Source organism: Ruditapes philippinarum, unplaced genomic scaffold (assembly GCF_026571515.1).
Source record: "Ruditapes philippinarum isolate M1 unplaced genomic scaffold, ASM2657151v2 ctg21852_1_1_1_1, whole genome shotgun sequence".
In the NCBI taxonomy this organism is placed as follows: domain Eukaryota; kingdom Metazoa; phylum Mollusca; class Bivalvia; order Venerida; family Veneridae; genus Ruditapes; species Ruditapes philippinarum.
In genome coordinates, this window is record NW_026854459.1 from 1 (window position 1) to 12,025 (window position 12,025).

At 32.9% G+C, this 12,025-nt stretch overlaps 2 long non-coding RNA genes across 2 annotated transcripts; one reads left to right on the forward strand and one right to left on the reverse strand.

Annotated features, from left to right (window-relative positions):
- Positions 1 to 5,437: 5,437 nt before the first annotated feature.
- On the reverse strand, positions 5,438 to 8,652 carry LOC132740196 (uncharacterized). The gene is made up of 3 exons (XR_009627118.1): positions 6,794 to 8,652; positions 6,167 to 6,350; positions 5,438 to 5,938 (listed from the first exon to the last, which is right to left on the reverse strand). It is a non-coding gene; the product is annotated as an uncharacterized LOC132740196 (long non-coding RNA).
- Positions 8,653 to 9,646: 994 nt separating this feature from the next.
- LOC132740197 (uncharacterized) lies at positions 9,647 to 11,181 on the forward strand. Its single transcript, XR_009627119.1, has 2 exons — positions 9,647 to 10,153; positions 10,726 to 11,181. It is a non-coding gene; the product is annotated as an uncharacterized LOC132740197 (long non-coding RNA).
- The last annotated feature ends 844 nt before the right edge of the window (positions 11,182 to 12,025 follow it).

Consider the following 12,025-nt stretch of genomic DNA (forward strand, 5'->3'; position numbering starts at 1 on the left):
TTGAGACAACAAAAAGGGGGGGGGGGTGAAAAAGGCGTTAAAAGGCGTGTATATGAAGTAATGGGTTAACATTAGTCATACCAATGCAATGCAGTGGCGTAGCTACTATTAGGCCATGAAGGCACGGGCCTACAATTTGGTCAAGAAATTGACATTTTCATAAGTCCCAAAAATACAATAAAAACAGGCGGCGAAGATGGGGTTGGTAGTGGGTTCAAGCCGTAAAGTCGTGTGTATGATTTACCGTCCTCAATAAAGTTTGCATCTAATCAAATTCATAGTTTATAATTATTGTTTAGATAGTTTTCCTTGAACATACTTTGGAACGTGCATTTTGCTCTTTTGCAATCTGAACTTGTTTTTGGCTTCGGGGGGCTAAGCCCCCAGACCCCCTTTTATGTGCCTACAAGTTGAAAAAAGCTGGCTACGCCTCTGCAGTGTACTGTAAATATGTTATAACATTTGGTGTATGTTTTTTTTTAATCTGGAAAATAAATGTTAAGAATTATTGAATAGAATGACTGTTGTGAAATTTTCTACAATTGTTAGTAGCCCTGATTTATCTTTAACAAATTCTTCAGTGGTGAATACCCTGCTGTTTGAATTTAGGTTTAAATATTCCGGGAATGACCTGAGTGGATCATATCATTTTATCGTTTTTTATGAAAGATCAAGACTTGTTCAAAATATACCAACCTTAAAATGAATTAATGTTGATAATTTTTTTATGCATTTATAGCTAGAATAAATTTAAAGCATTATTTCTCCTTTCATTTACTATTGGCAAATGACAGTTTAACTAATTGGTTGTTCCGGGATACTCATAACTTTAAAATTGTTTTTATTTTAGTTATGTTTTAATGTAGTTTAATAAATAAGATAATTAAAATCGGAAAGAATTACATTATGATCTGTTAAACAGGTAAATTGCAAACTGTGAAACGGGTGCTCTTTTGCTCTTTTGCATCGAACAAGACCCAAAAGTGTTCACAGTTAATTGGCGATAATACCTCACACGCTTCATACAAACGTGTGAACACCTGGTCAATTAAAGGTCAATGGTTTAATTTACGATCTTAATTGAAATTTGAAAGTAATAACAAAAAAAGTATTCTTTTTTTCGAATATTCGTATTCGTTTTTCAATGTTCGAATATTCGGTAGTGTTTCGAATATTCAAATATAATTCCCGGCCCTACATTAAATGCATCTACAGTGTCCACACACAAAAACCCAGATAAAGGCAATGAAAAACACAGCCTATAGTTGGCTATACAATAATATAAAAAAACATAGAAAACTTGTTCAGAATCTGGGTTGTTTAGAATCTGGGTTACTCTGCATGCTTTTCTGTTGAAAAATCTGGTAAAGTAAAACCAGAGAACAAATAGATTGCCTATAAAGGTGTACGAGGTACATCAAAGAGAAGTGGATACACAATATGATATAATAGATTCTAAATTCTAATGAATTCTGCTTGTTTTGATGAAGTAATTAACTACTTTTATTTTAAAAGTTTGTTTTGTTCTTGATGAATGAAAATGCTTATAAATATATAGGTTTGGCTTACAAAACAAATTTAATAGTAAAACCGAATATTCGAACATTGAAAAACGAATACGAATATTCGAAAAAAATTTTTTTTTTGGTTATTACTTTCAAATTTCAATTAAGGTCGAAAATTAAACCATTAACCTGTACTTGACCAGGTGTTCACACGTTTGTATGATGCGTGTAAACGATTATCGCCAATTAACTGTGAAAAGTTTCGGGTCTAGTTGATCAAAAAGGCACCTGTTTCACAGTTTGCAATTTACCTGTTTAACAGTTTATAATTTAATTCTTTCCGATTTTCCAATTGTCTTAAATTTTGTGAAGACGAATAAATCGGCACGCATTATTTCGCTGTGTTATTAAAGCATGGGAAGTGTCTAATATTATACCGTCAGAATATATTTATTCCGTAGAAATTAGACTCTGTATAATATTTACTGCGTAATAGCTAAATTTATCTGAAGAGTATTTTAAACCTTATATAGAATTATAAATAAATAAAATTATAAAATATAATTATGTGTTATTGGGGCTAAGAGAGGTGGACAATCAAGTCATGTGAGTTACCTCCTGTTAATAAGACAAATGATCAGCAGTTAAATTAACTAAACAAAAGGCAATCAAATTATGAATTTATTTCAAAAGTTAACATCTATGTCAATTTCCAAAGTATAAAATATAAAAAAAATTGACTTAATAAAGGTATTTTTAATCGTCAAGTTTTCCAAACATATTAAAGTAGTATAGAATTGGACGCAATCAATTACGGATACATATACATCAAAGAGAAAGATTGGAACAAATGTTGTAAAAACGAATATTGGAATATATTCGAATATGGAAAACGGATATTCGAACATAAAATTCCTTATTCGTTCACATTTTCAAACTATAATGTTTTAAAGTTGCAAATGAGTGTCTTGAAATTAAAAAGAGTTAGTATGAACTTGTATAAATTTTCGTCACAGCCTAACTTACTAAGGTATACTAAATTTAACTTTTATGTATGGTTTGTTTCAATCTCAGTTATAAAGGTATATTATGGTTACTTTTGTCAATTGGAAACTGAGACTTTAGTTATTATAAAATATTAACTGAAAAACTATATCATCACTGTAGAATGTTTACTGTAGGAATAATGAGAGATGGAACTGTTGGAATGATCAGTGATGGAAGCTCATTTCAATTTAAAATGCGTTGATTTGTACAAAATTTGACTGCTGCTGTGCCAACGGCCTGGCTCAAGGTTAAAGTACAACTTCAGGCACTTAAATGATGTTCTTTCAACTCAAAAATTCACCACAACAAAGCAATGTGTAGAACACATCCTGCTACATTGCTAGCTCAATGTCAAGGTCACTCTTGAAGGTCAAATGTCTTTACTGTTTTAATCCCATACCTATCAAAAAGGTTTTATGTTTATCTCAATAAGGCAGCTGGAAAAAATCATGTTGGCTGCTATCCAAGGTCAAGGTCACCATTGAAGGTCAAGTATCAGATTATCAACTCTAAATTCTTTACCCAAGGCCTAAGAAAGATTTTTTTTAAACTCAAATGCTCAGCTCAACAAGGTGATTTGCAGAATACATAGTGCTGCTGTGCTATCTAAAGATCAGTGTAACCCTTAAAGGACAGTCTGACAATTTTGTGTTGGAACTAAAAATGCTACATCCCTTGAAGTATTTTGTTAAAACTTTACTCAAATGCTCACCACAACAAGACTGTGAAGAAACCATGCTTCACCTGTGCCAAATGGCAGATAATTTGGTATCCACTCTTGACGAAGGATTATGTTTACAAACTTGGCTCATATGTAGATTTTCAAAAGATTGCATAGTCATGTTGATTTCTGTTTTTGGTTTATCTTTCTGTGTGTCTTCTTTCTAATGTCTGTTGGTTGAAAAGTAAATAGCATGGAATGCTGATTAGGTGATGAAGGTAGAAGTGATGTCTACATCAAGTGTGTGTACATAACAGTATAGCTTCTTGGAGAACTTTTGCCGTTGTGCTAAAAGGTGCAAAAGTATAACTCATCAGCCTAGTACATCTATTGCAAAGGTGTAGAAAATTAGTAAAACTTCAGTAACAATACAGGACTTAAGAAGCATTGTAGATCTATATTAGCCAATCAGTTTTTCTGAAAAATTTAAGATCATTCACTTGTTCCATTTTTCCAGAATAATTATTTCTTTCACTGGCATCAAACTAAGAATAGGGTTTATTTCTGATCATATTTCTTGATTATCTTTTGCATAATTCTCACTTGATCTATGTTAGCAATTCCAATTGATATTTTCAGGCTTTTCAACCCTAGTTGATTTCATATAACTTCAGGTATACGGCCAGCTGTTAAGCAAATTTTTTTCTTTCTTAATCCATAACTACATAAGCATTTCGTGAAAATGGCTGTTTTCACTGAAAACCTCCTGCTACAAGTTCAGATTGCTGTGAAACTATATAAGATGCTTCAATATAACTTGACTGCACCATTGCCTTTGTAACAGCATGCTCAATTTTACATTTCCTGTTACCATGGCAACAAGGGGACATCTTTAAATTGCCAAAAATCACTATTTTGCATTGTTTTCCCATCCAAACTGATTTCAAAGTGCTGCAAATTCTCAATAGATTGAGATAGAGGCAAAGGCTTTTCAGTGTTGGTTACACGTTTCCTTCTGATCAACTAAAATCTTCTTAGCGACGAGGCTTTAAACCCCAAAACAGAAGCAGGCACATCTCCTGATGTAATTCTCTGATAGGGGCTGGCGCTGAAAAAAAGTGATCATTTTTTCTAAAAACATTTCTCAAATGAAAACGTGTTTTGGGCCCAAACAGGACATACATTTGTAAATGGGGGTCATTGTTTTTTCCTATATGACTGTATAGTAAGAACTTTAAAATCCTCTTCTAAGAATCCCAAAAAGTTAAAGCTCAGATATTTATCATGAAAGATCTAATGGCTATCTGTCACACCTCAATACAAATGTTAGAATTACTTGTTAAACAATACATTCAATGACTTTAGACATTAAAACAGACTCACACACAGTGTGAAACGTATTGTGAAGTTGGTATTAGTACTGTACTTTAAATTACCCATTTCATAAATTCTGGAAGATTTACATATGTTTTAAAGAAAACTCAAATTTACCCAAAATTATTGTGTATTAAAACAGATCAAAAACATTTATTTAGTTGAAGAGCGATATTTTAGGTTTGATTTTAATTTCAATAAATTAATTTTTTAATGTGGAAGATTTTCTTACTGAAAAAGTAACATCAACAAAACATTTTAGGTTAGAAAAATATTTTATTCAAACAGAATAATTATTATCTTCAAAAGTAATGGATTAATGTCTTTCATTACATAAATTATATTCTTAACATTTCAAATTTCATAGACTGCAGACATTATATTAATCATTAAATTTTGTTCCTTTATTCTTTTATTCTATCAATATTGATGGTTATCAATGTTGGTGCACTTAAATGAACAAATTTACTTATACCAATTAAATAATAAAATCTGGAAAATTAAGGAAGATCCCTATAAAGCAATGAAAACAAACCAATGAAGCTTGTTTTAAAGAACTTATGTGTCATAAATTTTGTCCAAAGTACCCGTCCCTAGATTTGCCACTAAAATGCCACCCTTTTCAATGGTGGAGTATTTAGACAATTTTCCACCAATAATGCCACCAAAACGCCACCAGAACGCCACCCAAATCATGAAAATGGTGGAAAATTTGAGTAGGACTGATGTTATATAATTTTCCAGTTAATTCCACCTTTTTTACACTAAATGCCACCAATTAGTGGAAAATTGGTGGAGTATTTAGACAAACTTTCACCATAATGCCACCATTATGCCACCTAAAGGGTGGCAAACTCATTTTCCACTAGATGCCACTTGTTTCCACTTATTGCCACCATAATGGTGGAAAATTGGTGGAGTATTTAGACAAATTTCCACCATTATGCCACCATTGAGTGGCAAACTTATTTTCCACCAAATGCCACTTATTTCCACCTTTTGCCACCATAAGGGTGGAAAATTGGTGGAGTATTTAGACACTTTTCCACCATTTTGCCACCAGATAGTGGCAAATTCAGTTTCCACTAAATGCCACCTATTTTCACCCTTTCAGAAATTTTCCACCTTGTGGGTGGCAATAGCTGGAAACTGCTTGAAAGTCACCCTGTACCCTAAATTGGAAACAAACAAATTTTAAAAATAATCCTTTTTAATGTTTCCATATGAAATTATATATTGTCTCAAAAAATAGCAAAACATTAGTCCATTTATTTTCTTCAGTTTATCTTGCTATTCCTGGACGGTTTGAGTTCAGTCCTTTAGGTTGTCGGCAACTTTTCGAGCGCACAATCTAAAACAAAAAAAATTATGAATGATTAATACAATTATTAAAAACATAAGCTTACATTTTTATATGACTATTGGATATTTCTATATTCAATTTGAGTGCATAGATATGATTAAAACACTTTAAAAAACAGCACTGCAGACGTGGAAGAATCAGACTTTTCTTATTTACTCCAAGGCAGAAAATATACGCAGAATCAAAAATGATATTTTCATTCAGTTCATTAGTTACCTTCCAAGAACTTAAGTTTTGCCTTGTCTGCACAAGAAGGTCTGGCGCCAGACTCTCTGTTCCCTTTCCTCATCCCAAACAATGAGCGGCCTTTAATCTCTTCTATATTGAATAGCATTCTGAAGAGCTTTGCTGTACCTTTCTCTTTTGAGGCATATGGCTTCAGTTCTGCCATCACTTGGTCCTAAAATATAATTATCAATATCCATAAAGTAAAGACAGAAAATGATTATCAATATCTAATATGTAAAGACAGAAAATGAAACAATTTTATAAGATTGGTATATGTATACAACTCTAAAATTTTAAAATAAGAAAGAAATAAAGAAATACAACACATCAACACCAGTGCAGGTTGAGTAATTAATAATCTTCCAGTTTCAGTTCTTAACGCACCTTCATCAGGATAAATATTTGATAAAATTTTCAAGCTAAAATGTACAAAAACTCTAAAATTTGTAAAACAAAATGTAAATGCAAATTAAAGTGTCATAAAGAGTTTGAATTAAAAAAGGTTTGTAAATAGTGACTAATAGCTATATTTATCAAGAACTGAAAAGTGTCTTATTGGGTACTGTGACACTTCTTTCCTATTAATTCTAAAATAACTTTGAATTAACAAGATACCTTTGTAAAGCCACTGAAGATCAAATGTGTTGCTCCAGACTGCTCCTCATTGCTTTGTGTCTGCAAAATAATAATTCTTATTTAATGCTGTTTCTGTTATGAACTGTCATTCTCCTAATAGCATGTTACTCTAGACTGTCTAGTTATGGTTATATAATTATCTACTGCACCATGAAAGCTGAATTACAACAATGAAGGAATGAAACTTACTAATAAATCAGTTACTGTTAATCTGCTCCACATGTGACACACAAGGGAAATTGTTTATAGCATGAAAGTTGTAGTAATAGGTACCTCAGGTTATCTATAGTTTGATTGATGTAATATTGTACATAATGATATTGTACTTACTGATTAATTTCTATAATTTTTTTCTCAAACTTAAAATTTCTAACATATTGTATTTAAGAAATGATGAAGATCTTCCTACATTCTTTATATTCCTACATTCTTTATATGTACATTGTACATGCAGCTTTCCTTTTAGTCAAGTTACAAACAAAACAAATATAAAACACAATTTTATACAATACCACTTCATATTTTTACTGTCAAAAAACTAAACAGTTTCTGCATAAATAACAATAATTATTGTATGTAAAAGTTGTTTACCTGAAACTTTGACTGGGAATGATTCTGCAGTTTATCTTCTTGTCTACACATTCACACTTCAGTTAAAACTTCTCATTTCTATTTACCACACTAATAAGACTTTAAATGTTTTCTTTGAGAAATCAAAAATATGCACCCTTACATTTTAAACAAAATATCTCCAGAATTGCTACAATATCAATAATTTCCTTTGTGTTTGCAAGCTTTAGCTGACCTCAATTCCTTTGAATTCAAACTTTACAACGGTGTAACTGCATGGACAGTCCATTATAATTTTAAATTGTGAGGGATTTTCCAAAAACCATAGCACCCATCATTTTATTTTTTACATTCATTTGAATGTATAACTATATCTAATACCTAAATAGATTGAGTAGAAATAAGCTTTTGAAAGATAATTTAGCATGCTATTTTAAGACAAATTCTACATAAAAACATGTATAATGTTGCCTCTCCCAAAATAATCAAATGGAACATTCTGGTCAGCATGAGTAAACTATTAACCCCCATTCATAGATTACTAGATAAGAGGGCAGTAGTTTTATCAGATCTGAGATGTATGCTGTGTTGTTAAATCTTAGAGGATGCAGTATTTACTAGCTAGTAGTTACTTATCCTGATTGTAAGAAATTTATCAGACATTATGACTTATTTACTTTTCACACAATAATTTTTACAATAGATTTAAAGCCTCTGAAAGCATAGCACAAAAGATGTTAGAGACAATAATTTTAAACTCCACATATAACTAAATCTCATTTATGAGAAGTTACAATGCCAAGGAACCATAACTTTTTATTGCATGATTTGGGGTTTATTGCCATTTTTTACTTCTCTATGCTTAATTTTTGTCTTGATCATTAAGCTTAAAAAGTACTGGAGATATTAATTTGAAACTTCACAGATATAGATCTTTTTGAGTAATGTGCTGTGTTTAAGAACCATAACTCTTTGCATACTTTTGGAGTTATTGCCCTTTGCATTTTTCACTTTAATTATTGTTAGCATTACATGAAAAGTGTTAGTACTCACCAGATATCAGTTTAAAGTAATTATGAAGAGACAATTTATTATGTCAATTAGAAGAAAAGACAAAAGTCAAACTTTATTCAAGATTGACATTAAATATCATAGAAGAAGCAACAAACTTTATGCAAAGATATGCATTTTCTGGGCATAGAAGAACATTTCAACTATTTAATGTACAGATTATAACTAAAGAACAAAGTACACTTTAAAAGCCGTAATTTTATTTTCACTTGATGCTTTGGTAGAGTACAAACTATAAACAGATTTATTTCAGTTTGGAGCTTTGACTTAAATAAATCTTAAACCCTGCAATTCACAATTATTAGATTTCTCAGTTTTTTCCACCAATTTTTATACAACCCAGAAAATAGTTAAGAGTTTCCCTTTTCGACTAAAAGTTATTCACAAAATTTTCTAAGTTTTTTTCCACTATTTTGCCACCCAGAAAATAGTTAGAGTTTCACTTTTCCACTAAAAGCCACTCATTTTCCACCTTCAAAATAAACTAAGTTTCATTTTTCACCAATTTCCACCCTTTTGCCACCATAAAAAAAGTCTATGTTCAAATTTCCACTCAATGCCACCTAAATGCCACCAAAGGATAGTGGCATTTGGTGGCAATTTTGCCACTACAGTGGAAAAAGAGTGGAATTTTGTCATTTTCCAGTTAATGCCACCTTTTTTACACTTAATGCCACCCTTTTCAGTGGAAATAGCTGGCAAGTAGTGGCAAATCTAGGGACGGGTAATCGACCACCAATAATGTAACTTTTGAAAGGCTGTACAGATATAACTGTAAAAAGCATTAGTAATCTTGAAATGTGTCCATAGGACACGGGTGCCCCCACACTCCACTGTTTTGTCAATCTTATAACTCGAGGTCAAATATTTTTTGGGCTACGCATGACACAAGTTGAAAACTGAAAATCATTTGCTATGTGAAGGGAAAGAATTTTTCAAATGCTGTATAAATTCACAATCAAACACCCAGTTGCACATTACTACACATGCCAACCAACATTTCCGTGAAGTTTCATGATTTAAGGTCAATTCCTTTATGAGCTACACATGACCCAAGTTGAAAATTTCAAAAAAATTCACAACTTCAAGGGCAATAACTCTAGAAATATTGGATAAATCCACAAGCAAAAAAAAGATGCACAACTAAACATACAGAGTAACATTCCGGTAAAGTTTCATGACCCTAGGTCAAATACTTTTTATATGCCCGAAAGGGCATATTATGTTATACCCCCTGGCGTCCGTCTGTCTGTCTGTCTGTCCGTCCGTCCGTCCGTACGTCCGTCCGTCCGTTAGCAATTTGGTTTCCGGAGCATAACTTAAGTTCCATTTGGCCCACAATGTTCAAACTTCATAGGATGATTGTCCATATTGGGTAGAAGACCCATATTGATTTTGGGGTCAAAAGGTCAAAGGTCAAGGTCACTATGACCTTAAAACTGAAAACAGTTTTCGGAGCATAACTTAAGTTCCATTCGACCCACAATGTTCAAACTTCATAGGATGATTGTCCATATTGGGTAGAAGACCCCTATTGATTTTGGGGTCACAAGGTCAAAGGTCAAGGTCACTAACACTTTGATACTGAAAACAGTTTCCGGAGCATAACTTAAGTTCCAATTGGCCCACAATCTTCAAACTTCATAGGATGATTGTCCATGTTGGGTAGAAGACCCCTATTGATTTTGGGGTCAAAAGGTCAAAGGTCAAGGTCACTATGACCTTTAAACTGAAAACAGTTTCCGGAGCATAACTTAAGTTCCATTCGACCCACAATGTTCAAACTTCATAGGATGATTGTCCATATTGGGTAGAAGACCCCTATTGATTTTGGGGTCACAAGGTCAAAGGTCAAGGTCACTATTACCTTGATACTGAAAACAGTTTCCGGAGCATAACTTAAGTTCTAATTGGCCCACAATGTTCAAACTTCTTAGGATGATTGTCCATATTGGGTAGAAGACCCCTATTGACTTTGGGGTTACAAGGTCAAATGTCAAGGTCACTATTACCTTAAAACTGAAAACAGTTTCCGGAGCATAACTTAAGTTCCATTCGTCCCACAATGTTCAAACTTCATAGGATGATTGTCCATATTGGGTAGAAGACCCCTATTGATTTTGGGGTCACAAGGTCAAAGGTCAAGGTCACTTTTACCTTGATACTGAAAACAGTTTCCGGAGCATAACTTAAGTTCCATTTGGCCCACAATGTTCAAACTTCATAGGATGATTGTCCATATTGGGTAGAAGACCCCTATTGATTTTGAGGTCAAGGGTCAAGATCACTATATCCTTAATACTGAAAACAGTTTCCGGAGCATAGTTCCATTTGGCCCACAATATTCAAACTTCATACGATGATTGTCCATATTGGGCAAAAGACCCCTATTGATTTTGGGGTCACTAGGTCAATGGTCAAGGTCACAATTACCTTTAAACCAAAAACAGTTTCCGGAGCATAACATAAGTTCCATTTGGCTCACTTTATTCAAACTTCATAGGATGATTGTCCATATTGGGTAGAAGACCCCTATTGATTTTGGGGTCACAAGGTCAAAGTCACTTTTACCTTAATACTGAAAACAGTTTCTAGAGCATAATTAAAGTTCCAATTGGCCCACAAAATTCAAACTTCTTAGGATGATTGTCCATATAAGGTAGAAAACCCCTATTGATTTTGGGGTCACAAGGTCAAAGGTTAAGGTCATTATTAATAACTATTAATCAACCTACAGCTGTAAAATTTTATAGGATGAACAGCTTATTCCCATGTCTTACAAATGCTTCATCCTTACTAAAAAAAAACACTTTCGGGCATATAATGCTCCGCCTAGCGGTGCTCTTGTTGAGCTATGTGCGACACAAATTAAAAATTGTAATTTTTACTAAGTCAAGGGCAATAATTTTGACAAAACAGAATATTACACAAGCAAAACCCCAGGTGCACAATTTCACTTGCTGAGCAACATTCCTGAAAAAGTTTCAAGCCTCTAAGTCAGATACTTTTTGAAACATGTGCAACGCAAGTTAAAAATTGCCAATTTTTACTAAGTCAAGGGCAATAACTCTACAAATACTGAATAAATCCACATGCATATACCCAGGTGCAAAACGTCATGCTGACTAACATTCCTGTAAAGTTTCATGACCCTAGATCAAGTACTTTTTGTGTAACTTGCTACAAAAAACAACATGTATATGAGGGGTGTTTAAAAAAGCTCATAAGACATAATGATATCCCCCTAAACAAAGGCAACTGGTCCACTTTTACATTTTCCCATTTTGTGGCCTTTGCTGCCATTAATAAGTTGACTTTTATTCTTGTCCAAAGTTCAAAACAATGATTATGCAAACTGCAGACAGATTTATACACTTCTAAATAACATTTTGATTACCTTACACAATAAAAGGCCTATTGCTGCTTGCAAAAATAGGCCCAAGTGATTTTTTAGAAGTATTTTAGTCACATGAAGTGAGTTGAAAATAAACTTTTATGATTCTGTAAAGCAGCATGCCTCCAGATTCATGCCAATGCTCATGAATTTTTTTTTTTGTACCGCTTCCGTGG